The sequence below is a fragment of the Drosophila teissieri genome, chromosome X (assembly GCF_016746235.2).
Source record: "Drosophila teissieri strain GT53w chromosome X, Prin_Dtei_1.1, whole genome shotgun sequence".
NCBI classification, from domain to species: Eukaryota; Metazoa; Arthropoda; class Insecta; order Diptera; family Drosophilidae; genus Drosophila; species Drosophila teissieri.
Genome location: NC_053034.1, coordinates 2,177,348 through 2,194,177, shown reverse-complemented (window position 1 = coordinate 2,194,177; position 16,830 = coordinate 2,177,348). Strand labels below are relative to the sequence as shown.

General features: G+C 42.2%; 1 protein-coding gene across 1 annotated transcript in view; it reads left to right on the top strand.

The window, feature by feature from the left end:
- The first annotated feature begins 1,284 nt into the window (after positions 1 to 1,284).
- Positions 1,285 to 16,830, top strand: part of LOC122624036 (voltage-dependent T-type calcium channel subunit alpha-1G) — an 82,047-nt gene continuing 66,501 nt past the window's right edge. Inside the window, exons 1-2 of the mRNA XM_043803464.1 lie at positions 1,285 to 1,423; positions 2,176 to 2,353. The gene's annotated coding sequence lies outside the window, so the exon portion shown is untranslated. The remainder of the gene's footprint in view (positions 1,424 to 2,175; positions 2,354 to 16,830) is intronic.

Sequence of the window (16,830 nt, the reverse complement as noted above, 5' to 3'; positions counted from 1 at the left end):
CGCTGTCCGCGCCGCTGCCAGCGCCGCTGACGGCGTCGACGTCGAGGAACGAGCTGTGTCGAAAGTTTTCATTCATTTCAACTGTTGCTTTCCACTTGTTAGCACACGAGGCCGACTGGAAGGCGAAGGGAAGTCCTACTGGAAGGGCAGTCTCAGCAGCGTCACGCTCTCGCTTGAAAGTCTCCACTGAGAACACCTGAGCACAGTGTGCAATCCAACCATACTACATTAAATTACCAACAAAAGAGCATACTATAATTAGAATTTAATAAAAGGTACTGATGATAACTGTAGAAATATATTGTTTATTTTCTCTATAGTTTGAATATAGTTTGATAAATTCAGCTTTGCAGTGGGTATAAATTATTAGAATGGAATTAAAAGAAGCATATTTTGTTATAGGTCTACCCTTTTCATTCCACAGTGCGGAGTGCGTGAGCGAGGATGTGTAGAGTTTTCGGATGGCGGCGTGTAGACTGCGTTATATTTGCCTTGAATTATTCAGGCAGATATGTTTTATGGATCAGGGCAAAGGCGCTGCGCTTTTGGACGTCCGCTCTGGAGAAAATGCAATTAACGGGAAAGACCAACGGGGATCCAATGCCGAAAAACGCAGTTAGTCAGCAAGCGATCGTGAAAGTGTTTAGTCAGAGCGAAGATTTTTTATCAATCAGCCAACGTTTTATTCAATGGGGTACAATTCTATTGGTTTTTTTTATGTAGTATTTTAAACTAACCAAGTCAAATAATTTCTTAGCTTGCACTGCTTTAAAGTCTCCGACGCGTGCGCATTTATTAGTCAACTATTTGGCCCAAATAATTTAGTTTAAATATTGCTTATTCATATGCTGATTTTTAGCTATGATGAAATTACTATTTATATTTTTAGCAACAATTTTGATAAAGTAAAAGCTTAGCTTACAAACTCCAGCTAAAATACTAATACAATTAAATGATTGGGCCCATTTGAACAAGTAAAATTTTTATGATTATAACATATTGGTAATTGTATTTCTTAATTTCAATATTTTTAATCGTTGCGCTTGAAACTGTAGCCTCAGCGAAGCTAGATTGGTGAAATCTCCCTTGGGCTTCCGAGTCCAGTCCGGTGTGTCGGTCGTGTCCGTTCGTGTTCCGTCGTGTTCGTGCACGTCGCTGACAGCGACGCCGCTGCTGCTCTGCCGACTGCGCCGCCGACGCGTTGCGTGCTTTGGCAAACGTAAAGGCACATTCTGCGGAAGCTTTCGGCGCGTGCAACATCCAAACATCCAGTAGGCGTTCAGCCTCCGAGCGGATAACACTGCGTTGTTGTAGTTCTTGGAGTCCCAGCGATACGATACACACACCACCCACTAGAAACACACACCCAGTAAATAAAACACCAGAGGAGCAGTCACACCAAAATCAACACTAAATAAATACCGTTGGCATCCAGATTTCCAAATAATTAAGCTTAATTAGTGCGTGTCAAAAAGGAAACCAAAAACAGATTTCGAATTTTTTTTTAAACTTTTTTTTGTGTTTCCAAAAGTTCCGAACTCTTCAAGAAAACGAAAAAGTGATTGACGATAAAACAAACGAGAGATCTTTCGAAAATCTTCTAGAATACTGTATGCGTATGGAATTTGTAACTGTGCGGCAATCGTTTTAAACATTTTGATCTTATTTCAAAACGTCTTTTATGAATTTTTTGTTTATTACCATAAAGTGATTTTTGAATTTGTTAATACCCGAAAATTAGCTTGTAAATAAATAACAACTTTTCGATGCGGTTTTTCAATATTCCCATTTGCATTTTTTTGATTGCTTCTCAATAAATAAATAATAAACGAGCGTGAATGATTGCCTTGCATATTGCTCGGATGTAATTTATATTTCTATTTTCACATTTTTTTTTTAAGAGTTCTTGTGTTCAAAATGTGTTTTTTCATCGGTACCCCGAGGTATTTTGGCATCGAACGCCGACGGCCGATTTACAGCAACAACAATCAACAATCGCGGACTTCCTGGGCGCGCAACTTTTGTTTTGAAATTCTATATAGTTCGATATATGTATATACATATGTATATATGCCGATCTCTATCGCACACGCACACACATGCTCCCTCACACCCCATTAAAAAAAAAAACCAATGTTTGTTGTTTTTTTTCGGTTATTGTTGTGACTTTGGCAGAGACACCAGATAAAAGACAACATCAAGCTGAATACGATTTGAAAATTCGACAAGAAAATTCAAAACCAAAATTGTAATTGAAACAAAGCGAAAAGTTTTCGGACAGCGAAGCGGAAAAGGAGAAAATCCAAGGTAAACAACAACCACCAAGTAAAAAAGGCCTTCGGAGCGAAAAAAGGTGAGTAAAACTGCCAATGGGAACTTGATTTCAATGAATATCGTGCAGGTGGTGTTTTTTTAAAAGTGTATTTTTTCGGGAATGGGCTTTAATTGTTTCGCAAATAATAACCAATAAGAACGTATTTAATATGTAGATAGGCACATTAAACTAAAGGCTTCTTGTATTATTAAAGAGTTAACCAATATTTGTTGCTTAATGGAAAGTTAATAGAGCCTTAACGAAAGAGTCATGATAGATAAGATACAAATCGGAACAGAAAGAGAATAAATCACAGAGAAGCGACTCCGTGCTGAAGTATTTTAAAGCACAGCCTTGGGTTTTTCCCACTTTTTATCGGCCCTTTAGTATTTTCCTTTGGCTTTTGTTTGTCCGATGCTTTCTTAATGGTTTTTCTTGGTCTTTGTGTGCCATCGAACACACTGTTTACAATTCGATTTTGCATTCTTCTGCCATTCCCATTTCTCACTCACTTCTTGCTGTTGCCCAATTTTTTCGGAACTTGTCCTCACATTAATTGTTCATTGATGTTTGTTCTCTCATTCTCCAACTGGTTCTTTTTTTACTCGGTCATTTCCTGTGATTTTGTAATTAAATGGAAACGGTGCTTTCTCGGGGCAAGACTTTTTCTCTTCGTGTATTTTAAATTTTCATTGACTGCGTGGCAAAATCAAAGTTGCCAACTGTGCGTATGATTAATATCCTAAGAAATGCGCCAGATTGTTGAGCGAATTATCAAAAGAAAATGTTTTTGGGGCGGGAAAATGCGATTGAAGGCGGAAGGAGGGGAGACTGAGGCTGAGGCACTGGGTGTATGGGGTTATTGGAAATGTTTTTTCCTTAATTATTGGCCAAACGGCATTAAATTTTCAAGTATTTACTAAAGCTTAACAAAACACAAACAGAGGCGCACACATTTTCCCCGATTTTCCTCGACTTTTCACTAAATAAACGGGCCAACTGAATATGTGTGCGTGTGTGTGTATCTTTGGCTGTACATAAGATTATCGAGTACTGGAGGCATTTGGCAATTGGCAGCTGTTCGATCTGTATCTGTATCAATAAAATGCCCTCTCTCTTTCCCTCGATTTATTCTCTTAGATTTTCTCATTATTTACTTGTCCGGATTTTGCTAAATGAATTGATTATAAAGCCCATTGGGGGTTGGCACATGTCTACACACATATTTTTATGCACATATCTAAACAATTAGCAAAATGTTTTTGATTTTTTTCCACATATGGTGGGGGGTGCTGGGTGGTGTTGAGCTTTTCTGTGTGGTTTTCCTTGGATTTTTCCTGTTCTTTCAGTAAATTGAATTAACGCAAGTTGTAATTGTGAATGTAAATGTAATGCGCGAACATTAAGCGATATCTAAAAAGCAAAACCTACATACAAACCTACAGCCAAACACACACGCATGCACATATGTGGTGGGTATATAGAAAATCCGGACGGACTGAAAATCCGGACGGACAGCCCGACGGACATGTAAACAGAGGCAAGCCAAAGGTAACAAATGGCTTTTCAAATAAATTAGCGGGCGGCAATTGTAAACAGAGACAGACAGAGAAAGACCAGTTCATACAGCAAGAGTGAGAGAGCGAGAGAGAGAGAGAGCGAGCGAAAGAGAAGGCTAGTGAAGACTAGAAAGAGAGGCATACACACTGGACACGGTCAAATGGAGATGGAATTTGCAACCAGCGGGTTGCCCGATTAATTATTGCATTTTGCATAGCAGGATGAAGCGAAAATAGTTTTAATTGATATCAGGCAAATATTGAAAATCATTTTAAATATGCTTTTTCTCTTCGCTATTCGGGCTAAGTAATTATTGTGGCATTCAATTAAAAGAGATGCAGATAAAATAGTGCGCACAACTTATTTTTAATTCAATAACGAAATTACTATCATATGAGGTTAAAATTGGTTCAACCTGAATTGCCAAACTAAAAAACTTCATCATAAGGCTTAAATCGTAGTTAAAAGCGGAACTGATATTGGAACGCCCATTTGGGGATGCTTCCACAGATGGATTTCAAATTCAAAAGTCCAAATCCATGTCATTTGGTTTCGCTCTCCGTTTAAAGGTTGAACATTATCCCATTTAGGGGACGCTATTGCATTGGCGACCCTCGTAAAAAGGGATTGGGGATTTGGGTATGGGGATTGCCAATGGATGGGATGGCAGCAGATTTAACCGGTTGTGAGCGGTTTTAGAAATTTTCGTTTTTGGAAAGTATCCTCACCGCACTCACCCGACTTTTTGCATTAAGCGTCCATCGACGGCGGGGCAGCGTTCATTAATTATACAATTACATCTAGCGGTGGCCATTTAGGGGGGTTACGAGGGGGATACGAGGGGATTGAATGGGATTGGAGGGCGAGTGGGCGGTGGTCGATCAGTGAGCGGTGGGTGGTGCATAGACAGACCATTCCGCGTTGCACATGGCTTACAGGGGGAGCACTCAGCTCATTCAACTGCCAAGCAATTCGCGGAAAACCCAACTGAGTGTGCGGGGTGTGTGTGTATAGGTAGTACGTAGTACTACTACTACTGGTGCATTAGTGTGTGTGTGTGTGTTGGAGTGCTCTTCTTCTTGCTACTCTTCTTTTGTGCTGTTTGCTGTTTGCTTTGCCCCCGCGTTTGATATGCAAAATTCAGAATGTTTACCTTGAAATATGCCATGTCACTTTGCAAGCGATGCGAGTTGAATACTCGATGGAGCACAGTTAGAAAGAGAAAGGGCATAACCGACAGAGAGAAAGAGAGATAGAAAGCGCTAGGGGGAAAGAGGGATATTGCAAAATACCCATGTGCATTGCGCATTGTACATTATGCTACCAGACAGGTGAACTGCAAGAAAAGCCAAAAAACAACTTGTCTGTACATTATCATAATTCTAAGAATAGAGTTCCATGTTTTCTCATATATTTACTAGATTTTAAAGTCTTTTGAAACAGATTTTCCTTAAAGATCCTTCTTTATTATTATATAGAAAATATGACTGTATTTCTTTCTCTGTAAAAATTGCAAGGGCGGAGGAACTTTCATGAGCTTCAGTCGAACGGTCAGCGGTTAATGAGAAAGAGAAGGGCGGCTTGGGCAGCGGGGGGGCGTGGCAGGTCGGAGGATGCAGCCACATAGCCGCATTTGATGAGCTTCTCCGTCCGGAGTTCCCAGAGTTCCGAGCTCCCAAACTCCGGAGTTTGAAGGTGAGAGGTTACGAGAGTTGCAAGAGCAAAAAGGGAGCGGATGGCAGTTGCTCACTCATTACCAGATATGGCCAGAAGTTGGCCAGACTTGCCGTTTGTTCATACGTTACCAGTGTTTTCTCTTTTCTGGGCCACCTCTTACCTGTCATTTAGTCCAAGTTGTCCCAGAGATAAGCTTTTGTGCTACGCGAATGCTCCAGTCGAAATTCCTGGGACTTTACTTACGGAATATTCCTTTTTACAGGCACTCTGGCCGACTCATTTCAAGTGGACATCGTTGACGTTAAAGTTTTAATAAAAAATCAGAAAAGGAGACGGTACAGAAAGCGTACTTAGGTTTTAAATAACTAAACTGACTTACTTTATTACTTTAATGAAAAATATTCAATTATTTCCACTAATGATCAACCAACTTTAGTTTGTGTACGCCTCGTGTTATTTGCTCTGAAATGTTATTAATTTCTGTGCCTAACATTTGGTTCAACCTCGAATTCCGTATATTAATTAAGTCTTAACCGTATTTGAATAGCTACTTCTTGTTCAAAACTCAATGCTGAACTGGGCTTATACGCCCAAATCACCTGCAGCTGTTTGGGATTGCAACTCTAGATATTCGCAAGTGCAGCATTGGTATTCATCTCTGCCACATACCACGCCCCCAACGCCTACAACGCCCACGTACCGGCACTTAACCTTCGACCTGGTTGCAATCGCAGGACTTCAGGCCAGACACATGTACATTCCTATGTACGAATGTAGGTAGGCATGTTTGTGCGCCTCCACCTGCCATTTTGGTTCAACTCCATTTCCGCACAACAACAGCAACTTGTCTGGGGCAAATTCAATATGGCAGCAGCATTTCCGGCTTCAACTTGCAACATGCAGCTGGACTTTTGTCATTGCATTTTCCATGATTCGTTCGCTCTCCCTCCTCGCCTTGAAATTACTACATGCAATTACGTTTTCTGTTTATTTGCGGCTTCATCTACGAGCGAACTTTTCTCCCACTTTCCTTACTTTCCTTGCGGGAAAATGCGGCGGCAGTGAGTGGGCGGCAAATAGAGGCGGGAAAATGGGAGGGGTGGTGGGAAAAAGGGGAAGGACTAAAGGAGCTGCGGAGGCGCGCGTTTTGCTAACCGCGAATACATTTTAATTAGCAGCTAAAATATTCAAACTGAAAATTGCCCTTTGCCTGGAGGGCAACAAAGCGCCCAAAACTCCCATTCACCCAGCCCCAACCCCGCTCATTGTGAGCACCAAAAACAGCCCTGCCACCCAAACCCCACTCACCTGTGCCTGTGCCTGTGTTTGTTTTTGTGTGAGCACCCTGCCCCAAAAAGTTTGCCAGCCTCAGCAGCAACAGCTTCCCTACACAGCGAAAAATGCAAGTGTTCTTGGCCAGCGTTTATATAATAAATAAAAGGACAAAATTGTTTAAATATAAACCAAAATGTTTACCAAAATTGTCCAAGTTGGAAAAACAAAGAAACAAATTATTTACATTTATAATTCATATGTTTCTCATGTAACTATAATTTTTTCCGGTTTGTCATCCTCCTAAAATGGCTATGAATTTTACAGTTTAGAGAAAGGCCGAGGTTTGGACAACTTTCCTCTAAATACTTGTGAAAATATGTCAGCAAAAGTTGGTGGGACCAAGCTAAATTTAAATATATATGTATATGTATTCACTCGTGCATATATATGCAATAATAATTATCATAAACATAATTTTTAAAGACTGTCTGCAGCTTAAAGGTTTTTTATTCTTATTTTCCGGCCCCACGGCTGTCAGGGAAATGAATGAAATGAAATTTGAAAGTCGTTGACTGTGGCTCTTCATGAATTTTAATTCGAAAATCTTGACATTGCGAAACTTTGGTCCTTTGAAAGGAAAAAGAGAACAGCAGACAGATCAAAGAAGAAGCATTCGGAATTCGAGAAATCCATTGGCAAAATTGCGATGGAGTGGGGCGGTGGCTTTCAGTGTCAAATATGCTAATTAATTTTATCTGCAGTGCAATGAATAAGTGACAACAATTATGTACGTGTCGCCCATTCCAAGTGCACGAAAATGATATGGCAACAATGTCGGCGACAATCGACATTGAGCCCATAAAATATGATTAATTATACAGATGTATGCGAGGAACACATATAAATGGCTGTAAGGCAGTTGAATGGAAAGTGGGTATGATGTTATCTGATGTGGGCTAAATTTCTCGAAAACAAAAAAAAGAGCATTATATTCCTATATGGTAAACAAGATATGTTGGCTAACTGTTCGTATACGTGATATTTGACTTTTGAGTGCATTCGGATATTAAGTATACGCACTGTTTTTAATTTTATAAAGCACTGTGAGTAGACCATTTATTTTCGCTTGGAAGCTTATTAAAGCCCTGTTTAGTGGGTATTATGTTATTTGATGTGGGCTAACATTTCTCGAAAACAAGATATGTTGGCTAACTGTACGTATACGTGATATTTGACTTTTGAGTCCATTCGAATATTAAGTATACGCACTGTTATTAATTTTATAAAGCACTATAAGTAGACAATTCCTTTTTGCTTGAAAGCTGGTTAAAGCCTTGGTTAAATGAAATTTTCAAAATTTGTTGTTCAAGCTTAGAGCTGGCAAAAAACGGATTGCTCTTCTTCTGTGCAAAACCTTGGTGGAAAGCGCACAAACATACAGAGACATTAGCGCTGGTTAAAATTGCCAAACAGCAAACAAAAAAAAGAGAAAGCATAAAAGTTTCCAACGGAAGAGGAATTTTTGGGAAAGGGTAGAAAGCAAAAGTTCCGACAACAAATAACCACAAGTGGATGCCACAGCTGGCCAAGCCGTTGCTTCTTTTTTAAGTCTTTTTTTTGGTTTTTGTTTTTCCCTTTTTTTTGGGAGCTTTTCGTTGTTTCTGTTGGTTTTCTGTTTTTGCGGTAACAGTTGTCAAAATATGGTTAGGACATGAAGTGAATTGAATGCGAGCATATTTCATTCCCCTGGAATCCAGAGGAAAGTGTGCAAAAAAAGTAAGTGTGCGGTGGACAAACGAGCCAAAATGTGCAGAGTTTTCCTCACGAGGTACTCGCATTATTGAATCAAACTTTTACTTGGCCATTTGGGATGCTATTAAAGTGAAATTTAGTTTGGATTCAATAAAGCTCACATATTGGGGTTTGAAAGTGGGAAAGTTGAAGCACGATTAAATTAAAATGAATTTCATTATACACAAAATTACAGGACTTAAAGCAAATAGCAAGGGGTAAAGTCACATTTGTTTTTAATATTGTAGGTCGTAAGTGTAGCACTTCCCAATTTTGTGTGAATCAGATCAGCTGATCCAGTAAGCCAAAGCAAAGCTAAATCGTTCAACGAACTGTTTTCATTGATTGGAATTGATGGGCAGCACGACGAGCTCTGGTTTAGTTAAGGCGTATCCAAGGAAAATGTGTGACACCCACTCAATCAGAAACACCCTTGAACACACACACACATACACAAACACACACATTCAGACACTCGCGTGATTCAATTTCCGCTGTCAGTTTCTGTCTTCATTTTGGCATTCGGTTTTGTTTTGACTGTGAAGTCTGGATGGACCAACTGTTGCCATATGTATAGATTCCCACACTAAGCACTGAACAAAAATCATTTTTTGTAAATAACAAAATATACAGAAGTATGTATATATGGTTTTCTAGCTACAGTACTCAGTTCTGACGTATAAATAAATTTAAATATTTGATGCATACATTAAGGACATGTATGCTTTCTCTGTGCATCCCATATAAGTAAGAGTATGTGCATTTTTCTTTATGCATGTGGTTCTTGGGCCACTTCGCAGCACCTCATCTTTCCATTCAGCTGCCTTCTTTCCAATCACTTGCCATTTTCTTCAATGACGAACAATTCAATTTGCCACAGAAGTCCTTTCGATGGCTTTCCCCCATTTTTCTATAAGCCCCGTTGTCGCACTTTGGCAAGGTGTCCTTTTTGGGTCCAAGTGCAGTTTCCAATTCTGCTTAAGCCCTTCGAATCTCTGGCTGTCCCTCGTCTTTCCCTCGCATACAAATTATACATATTTCTGTTGTGTCTGGCATAGTTTTATAAGGCAAGTGCAGAGCTGAAGGATAGAAAAGGGGCGGTGGGAAAATGTGGAAATGTCAAACGGAATTTTTTCTTTAAATAGCTTGATATATATCCCAAATGAAATTGTTAATAATAATAATCCTCGGTTAACTGACATTTTTAGCCGCATATTTGGTTGCATACGTAACGTATTTACTCCAATTTTATCATATTTATTCTTTTCATCTTTTCTCGTGACCTCTTTTACCCAACCGAGCCACCATTCTACGTCGGCTTATAAATTCCCCCTTGTAATATCGCGCCGAATGTTTGTCTCGCTTTCAGCAATATTTACCCATCCCATTCCGCTTCTCCTATTACCCGGAGAATACAATTTCCAACGCAAACAGCAAATGCGAACAACAATTGTAATTGGGCATTAACATAAGCAGGCGCCCGCAGAACGAAACCCTCTTTAACCACCCCAAAATACACCCAACATCCAACACCCAACACCGAACACCCGCAGCTACCCAGCAATTCCCCATGTTAAACATCAGCGATGAATCCTCCAGCGAAACGTGAGCTCGTACTGGGATGCCCATTCCCGGCCCTTGAATACGGCCCCAAACCATCCAAGGATCCGTATCACAGCTCCCTCAGCTCCCATTTGAATGTTTCCATTTCGGGGCGTCAATTTATTGAATTTTAATTAATTTTATTGCCCGGCATTGTCGTAAAGCCCTTAATGATAGCATCGCTTACCACCTCGATACAGTGGAGCCAGCGGAACGGGGGACTTAATATGATTGGCCAGGTGTAAGCCAGGCAATATACTTATGGTTATCGGCTCGAGACTCTTGATTGAAATCAAGTGGACTGGCACTCCATTTAAGGGTTTTTGCAAACAGCTTAAAGACTTCGATTAATGTTTGTTGTATATTATCAATTTAACCTTCTTTGTGCTTTCCTCCTGGCGAGGCTCTACTGTGTTTTGGGCAAATTTTATACAAATGCTGAAATTATGGAAACTGCGTTGATGCTCGGGCATAAAAACAAATGTGCCACGGGGGCCAGTGGGTGGTTAACTGGGTGGGTAGTTGGGTGGTGCCATGGTTTGCCCCACCTCCGATAGGCAGATGTCAAGGCCATAGCAATTGTAGACGCAGCTCATTATGCCAAGCGGATGCCACTTGGCATACATTTCGCACCGAGATGAATCTCCGGCACTCTCTGGCCCCAAAAAAATAAACACTCGGGGTCAGGTGCAAGGTCCTTCCAAAAAGGATAGGAGAAGGAGTAACCGGGTGGTTCAGTGGGCGGTGGTTAAGTCGATTTTTCGCCATTGCGTGGCCAATTAACACGCAGCAATCAACAAACAAACTGCAAGTCTACAGAAAGTTAATTCCGTGGGTGAAGAAAAGAATAAAACAATATATAATAAAATGTCCCAACCAATGTGGCCCCTTTATGAAAACGGCAGTAAAGTCCGAAAATCCGGGGAGTTGGGGAATGGCCTTAAACGAGCATAAATAGCAACACGTCGCCGTTTTGCATGTCTAATGGTCATTCCAGTGAGTCGCCGGCACTTCAATCACTTCATCATGTTATGGCATCGGGAAAAAAAGGATCCTTGAATGAAGGGAAGTAAATGGTGGGACAAAGCGCCAAAGGCAGAATACGCAAAATGGCAACGAGAATGGCGGTGCCCCTAGGCATCCCAATGGCCAAGAAAGCAGTCCCCATGAATGGGCCGCTTTTATTGCATTGCCAACATGAAAATAACGAATAAAAATTGAGTGGATTGCCCTCAGACTCGAAGAGGAGAAAAAAAACATAATAACGTGGGGTTAATGGAGAACTTGGAGCACAGTGTGGGGCGGGCTAACGAGGTGAGGCACTTGAAAGCGGGTTAAGGGACAAGGACCTGGGATAACGCCAAGGTGGTTAAGTAATGGCCACCGCAAATCCACAGCCTTGAGTCCAGTAATTGAGGAGCTGGGCCTAGGGATGCAGGATTAGAACGGGCTCTCAATCCCCCGAATCCCCGGGATGAGATGCAAACAGTTGGATTTAGGGATAGATGGATGGTAAATGAGAGGGCTACGAAGGGCAACGAAGCCCAAGGTGGTGGCAAGCAAACACCAAATGTTAGGGGTGGCCAAGGCAAATAGGTTGCTTATTATTCGAAAGGGCTGGATAAGGAAGCTTAGGGGCTGATAACCAAAACAAAGACGGAAAGGGCTATTAAATAAAATACAAAGGAACATAAACCTTAAACTTGAAATTATCCCTTGGATAAACAAATTGGTTACTTTTCTTGGGACGAGGTTATGGCAAAAGGTTCTTTATATGCGTTTTCTAGGCATACACTTATATTGTAAAATGTAAAAATCTTTTTCATCAATCAATTACTGATTTTCTCTTTACAAGGAGCTCTTCTACCAGTTGGGTTTTCGCAAATTACACGCAGTTCATTGCACTATCGCCATCTCATTGCTTTCCGAAATGAACCGCCTTTCTTTTCCTTTTTTTATTATGTAGTGCCAAGTCCCCGGGAAAATTGCATTTGTCGTTGGCCACGGCAAACAGTTCCATTCCGCCTTTCATTTTGGCTGCCTGGCTCCGTGTCCTGTGTCCTGTGTCCTGCGCCCAAGTATGCCATGAGCTTCCGGCATTTGGCACTCGTTTCTAGACTTGCATCAACTTCCGTTCCGTTTCCGAACCGCCCATTTTGCCGCCCAAAGCCCAGAGCCCAGCGCCCATTTTTCCACACAACACCCACTTTTCCAGTGGACATGCCGGCAATTTACGCGAATTTCCGCTTGACGGAAATGCACAAAGTGAAAGCAGCCAAGGTAAACGAGAGCAAAAAGCAAAACAACGACAACTTGAGCCTGTCATCACATGGGCAACAGTTTGTTGGGTGGGGGTATCTCCCCGCTCCCCGTTCTCAGTTCTCACCTTTCACCGTTCACCTTTCACCTTTCTGCCGGCCATTTGTATCCGTTGTTTGCAATTGGTTTATTCTATTAGATTCACTCGGGGAATCGGGGCCATATCGATAAGGCAAATTGAGTCAGTCGCTGCACTCTCTCAATGGGAATGACTGAACAGTCGTGATGGAGTGTAAATCCTTGAGGGATTGCAGCCAAAAATAGAATGGAAATGGCTCAATTTGTTGCAAATCGGAAAATAGATACATGTGCACCTCGCTGAAATTGATTTGGTGTGGATCAATTTATGTGCAAATTCCAGAGTGGTGTCACCCAAATTGATTCGACTTTGATTACTTCTTCTGTTTTATTTCTGTTACGAAAAATCGTATTTGGGTCAAAGTCTAACTTGATCTCTTTACCAAAGTCTCAATGCGAGCTAAATAGCTTTGTTAACTTAATCATTTGATGGTCAAATCCCCCATTAATAGAGAAGAAGTGAACTCTTATTCAAATGGTGAGCACCACATAACAGGCAATCAATTATTTGCACATTATGCTTCGAGTTTATATGTAAATGTATATGTATATGTATGTATGTATGCCGTTGGTAAACGCCTTTTGTGTGTTGAGTTGACCGCTTATTAGCGTTCAGCTGGTAAGTATGCTACGCAAATTGGCCAAGTGGCGCCGCACGTGAGGTCAGAAGGTCCATTTCCACCCAGGTGGCTGGTCAAAATGGGAGGTTGCTCAAATTATTCGCGGCTAATGAGAGTGTTGCGCCATCCAATTCCGCTCCGCGAACCGCTAAAAATAAACTCAACAAAACTATCCGAAAGTAATCCGCTGAAGTAGTTTCTCCCTTCCCCCATAAACAAATAAAAAGTAGAAGCAGGAGGAAGGGGGGCTGAATAAGGGAAAGAACTGCCAAGATTAGTTTCACAGCTTACAGCAATTTGTTGTGACTACAACAGCAGCGGCAGCAGTAACAGAAAGTTGCTCATATTGCGATGGGAAGGGTGCACTGGAAGAAATCATACACAAAATGAGAGTTATATCAGCTGGTAGCAAAAAAACATTGAACAGAATTTGTGTCTTTCTCCTAGCCCTTTGCTAGCTTAGGCATTTGATGTTTTTGATTGCAAGATAGTCATATTTTTTTCTTACAGTGCATATACTTTCTCTCTAAAAAGCAGAAAAGTAGAAACGAAGCCAAAGCCGAAAGCCAAAAGCAGCAAATGTCGTCGTCAACATTTGGCTTAGCTGAGTTTCTGTCGCAGCGGCTGGCGAGGGGGCGTGGCAGAAGGGCAGATAGACGAATGGGCGGAGGGCGTGGCAGGGAACTGGCAACTACTGTAACAGTAATACTTTAAGCCTTTACGCAGACGACAACCAGCAGGAGAGCTTTCTGCTCTGTTCTCGGTAACGCGACCACAGTGGCAACCGCAAAATGCAATGATCCCCGCGCACAGTGGTTCCAAGTTCATTATTCGGGGGAGTGCACTAAGTTAAGCAGTGGCCCAAAACCATACAGTTTATTAACAGTGGGCTTTGAGTGGATTTGGTAACCACACTTTGCGTGTGCAACGGGTATATTAAATCATTTGAAAATTTGAAAAGTGAGCTCATAAGTCTTGACACACTTACCATTAGCGTATGTAAATATATATTTCAAAGCAAGCAGAGACATGTGTATTTATTAGCTAGATGTTTCAGTTTTGGCGCCATTAAATCTTATGTTGTTTTGGGCTTTGACCTTTAAACGCTGAGCAATTTCGAACGGTTTGAATAGTTTTTCCTGGTATTTTGCTTCTCCCACCCACTGTGCCATATGGAGTAGTGCTGTTTTCAGTGGCTGCTGTTCTATTTTTATGCGACGTTGGCTAAACACTAAAAGTAGGCAAACAAACACTGAGCCACGGGCGCACGGCGAGGGGGGAGGGGGGTTCAGGAGGCGAGGGAGCAACCGCAACAATAACAAAAACAAAAACAGAAGCAACAAGGACATGGCATAAAAAGGATTTACCAAGCTGAAGCTGAAGCTGAAACTGAAACTGAAGCTGAAATGAGCGGCGACTTAGCAACTTTGTTGCGGGTGCGAGAGGCAGCAAATTCAGGCGTACATCTGTTCGGATATGCTGCTACATGTGTTTGTTTCAAAAGGCTGGTTACGGGAAAGGGAGGAGGGAGTTAAGTGGAAAGGGGGGAATGGGGAAAAAGGGAAATGGGGCGGGGGGGTCAGCATCACCTGCGCTGGCTGGCGCAACTTTCCCCCAGTTTTTCTCAGTTTTCCCCATTTCGTTTCGGCCACTTGCCGTGTGCACTAATCACATTTGGGGGCCATTCGCGCAATTCCGACGTCGGACTCGGTCGCGCGCTGTCTGCCTCTTATTTTTCCACGGACATGGTCCGCCGTTTTGTTTCACTACACTGCCGAAAATATCGTCCTTATACTTAACACTGACCTGGACTTCATGTTGGAACTAATGCCTCGCATTTCACCTAATTAGATGTCTGAATACGATACCATTAACTAGTGTGCTTAAATGAAGAAAGAGTCATTGGAATGGATACCAACTCCATTTGTTTATTCAACTTTATATTGTATACTTGATGTATGGCTACTTTTTCGCTCAGTGCTGGCCGACCCGCATAGTTTCAGCAACTTGTTAGACATGCGCTTCCGCTAACGTTGTTTCCGCTTCCGTTTCCCGCTGCCTGCCGCAGTTGCCACTTCATTTTTTCCTGCCCATGCTCTTGTTGCTTCTCCGGCGCCGACCTCTCCTGCTCCTTCTGCCTCGTTTTTTTTTTCTTTTTTCTGGGCAGGATTTATGCGTGTCAGATTTTCATGGACACGCCGGTCGAAGGGGATGGGAGAGAGGGCGGTGGCTGGAGCAAAAGGAGCAACCCATGGAGCAGCCACATGTGCGCCATAATTCAAACTTAACCGTGCTGCCAGAGACGAGTGACTTGCAGCACCTGTGCTCGCAGCAGATCGGATGGGATTAGACCCGGGCAGCAGAAGATGATTCCGGGCCGAATATGTGGCCACGATTTATTCTCTTGCCTTGCCCAGCGGTGCGGCAATGGGCATAATTTGCTTAAATATTAATCTCGTGGGAGGACTTCAGACTTCAGCAGGCCATGGAGATTAAATTTGCTTAAGCTCAGCATAATGCACTGCTTGCCGGCTGCAAACAGCACACGGCAGGCAATTTTCGATCCTGATGGTATATACTACATACGTCGCAGAATAAGTTGGACAGCATTTGGCTTAGCCGGAGACTATAAAAAGCTACCAAGCACATAAAGCTAATTAGTCATGTATGTACATGCATATATTCCATTGCGTATGTTTTCCGAGTCTGCACGCCCGAAATTCTTGAAAAAGCGTTTGTCTCTTGAAAAATGTTAAAGTGATTCATTTGGAATTCCGCTTGGTTAGCGCTGCATAGCAGGCAAAAAATGTCCCCCCCCGTATGGCCACATTAATCCTTGCCCGTAAAAAAAAAGAGGCAAGGCGGTAAAAAGCAATGAAAACAAATGCAATGCGACTTATGTACGCCGACAATTATAATTAAAAGTAAAGAAATAAAATAAAACAGCAGAGCAACAAAATCTTTTGATTATGTGCTGTCTGTCGCCGGCAGGGGCGCTGCACCGGTGGGCGTGGCCCGACAAAGGGCGTCGGCAATTAATTTATGAGGCTCCCACTCAACGCACACAAACACCCAGGCATATTAATTAATTACTGTGATTTCTTTTAGCGCGCTTGCTTTTTTTGCTCTCGCCCTTTTTTTATTTTGTATTTGTGTTTTTGTTTCTGCACGCTTTTATCCCGACTGCCCCGCCCACAACGCCTTACCGGCTGCCACGCCCCCTGCATCCTTCATCCGTTGATTTATGGCCGTCGACTGCGCTGCTCTCAGCGTATTTACTGCTTATTACAGAACGCCAACAATAACAACAAAGTGTAGCAGTGTGCTGCAAAGGGAGGGGGGGCGCTAAAGTGGGCGGTAAAGTGGGCGGAAAAGCGGGCGGAAATTGTGGGTCAGCTGGTTGCGAGTTTTTCTCTCGGAGGTCGCGATTTCATTTCAGCCCGTTGTCATTGCCGTTTGGTTGGCTCTACGCTGTTTTGCTTTTTGGTACCCGACAATCGCAGATCGGCGAGGTATATCTCTTATCTTGATTCCAGATCGTATTGTTTTATACTCCTCCAAAGTGGCTTAAAAGTCTGCAACAAAGTATTTGAA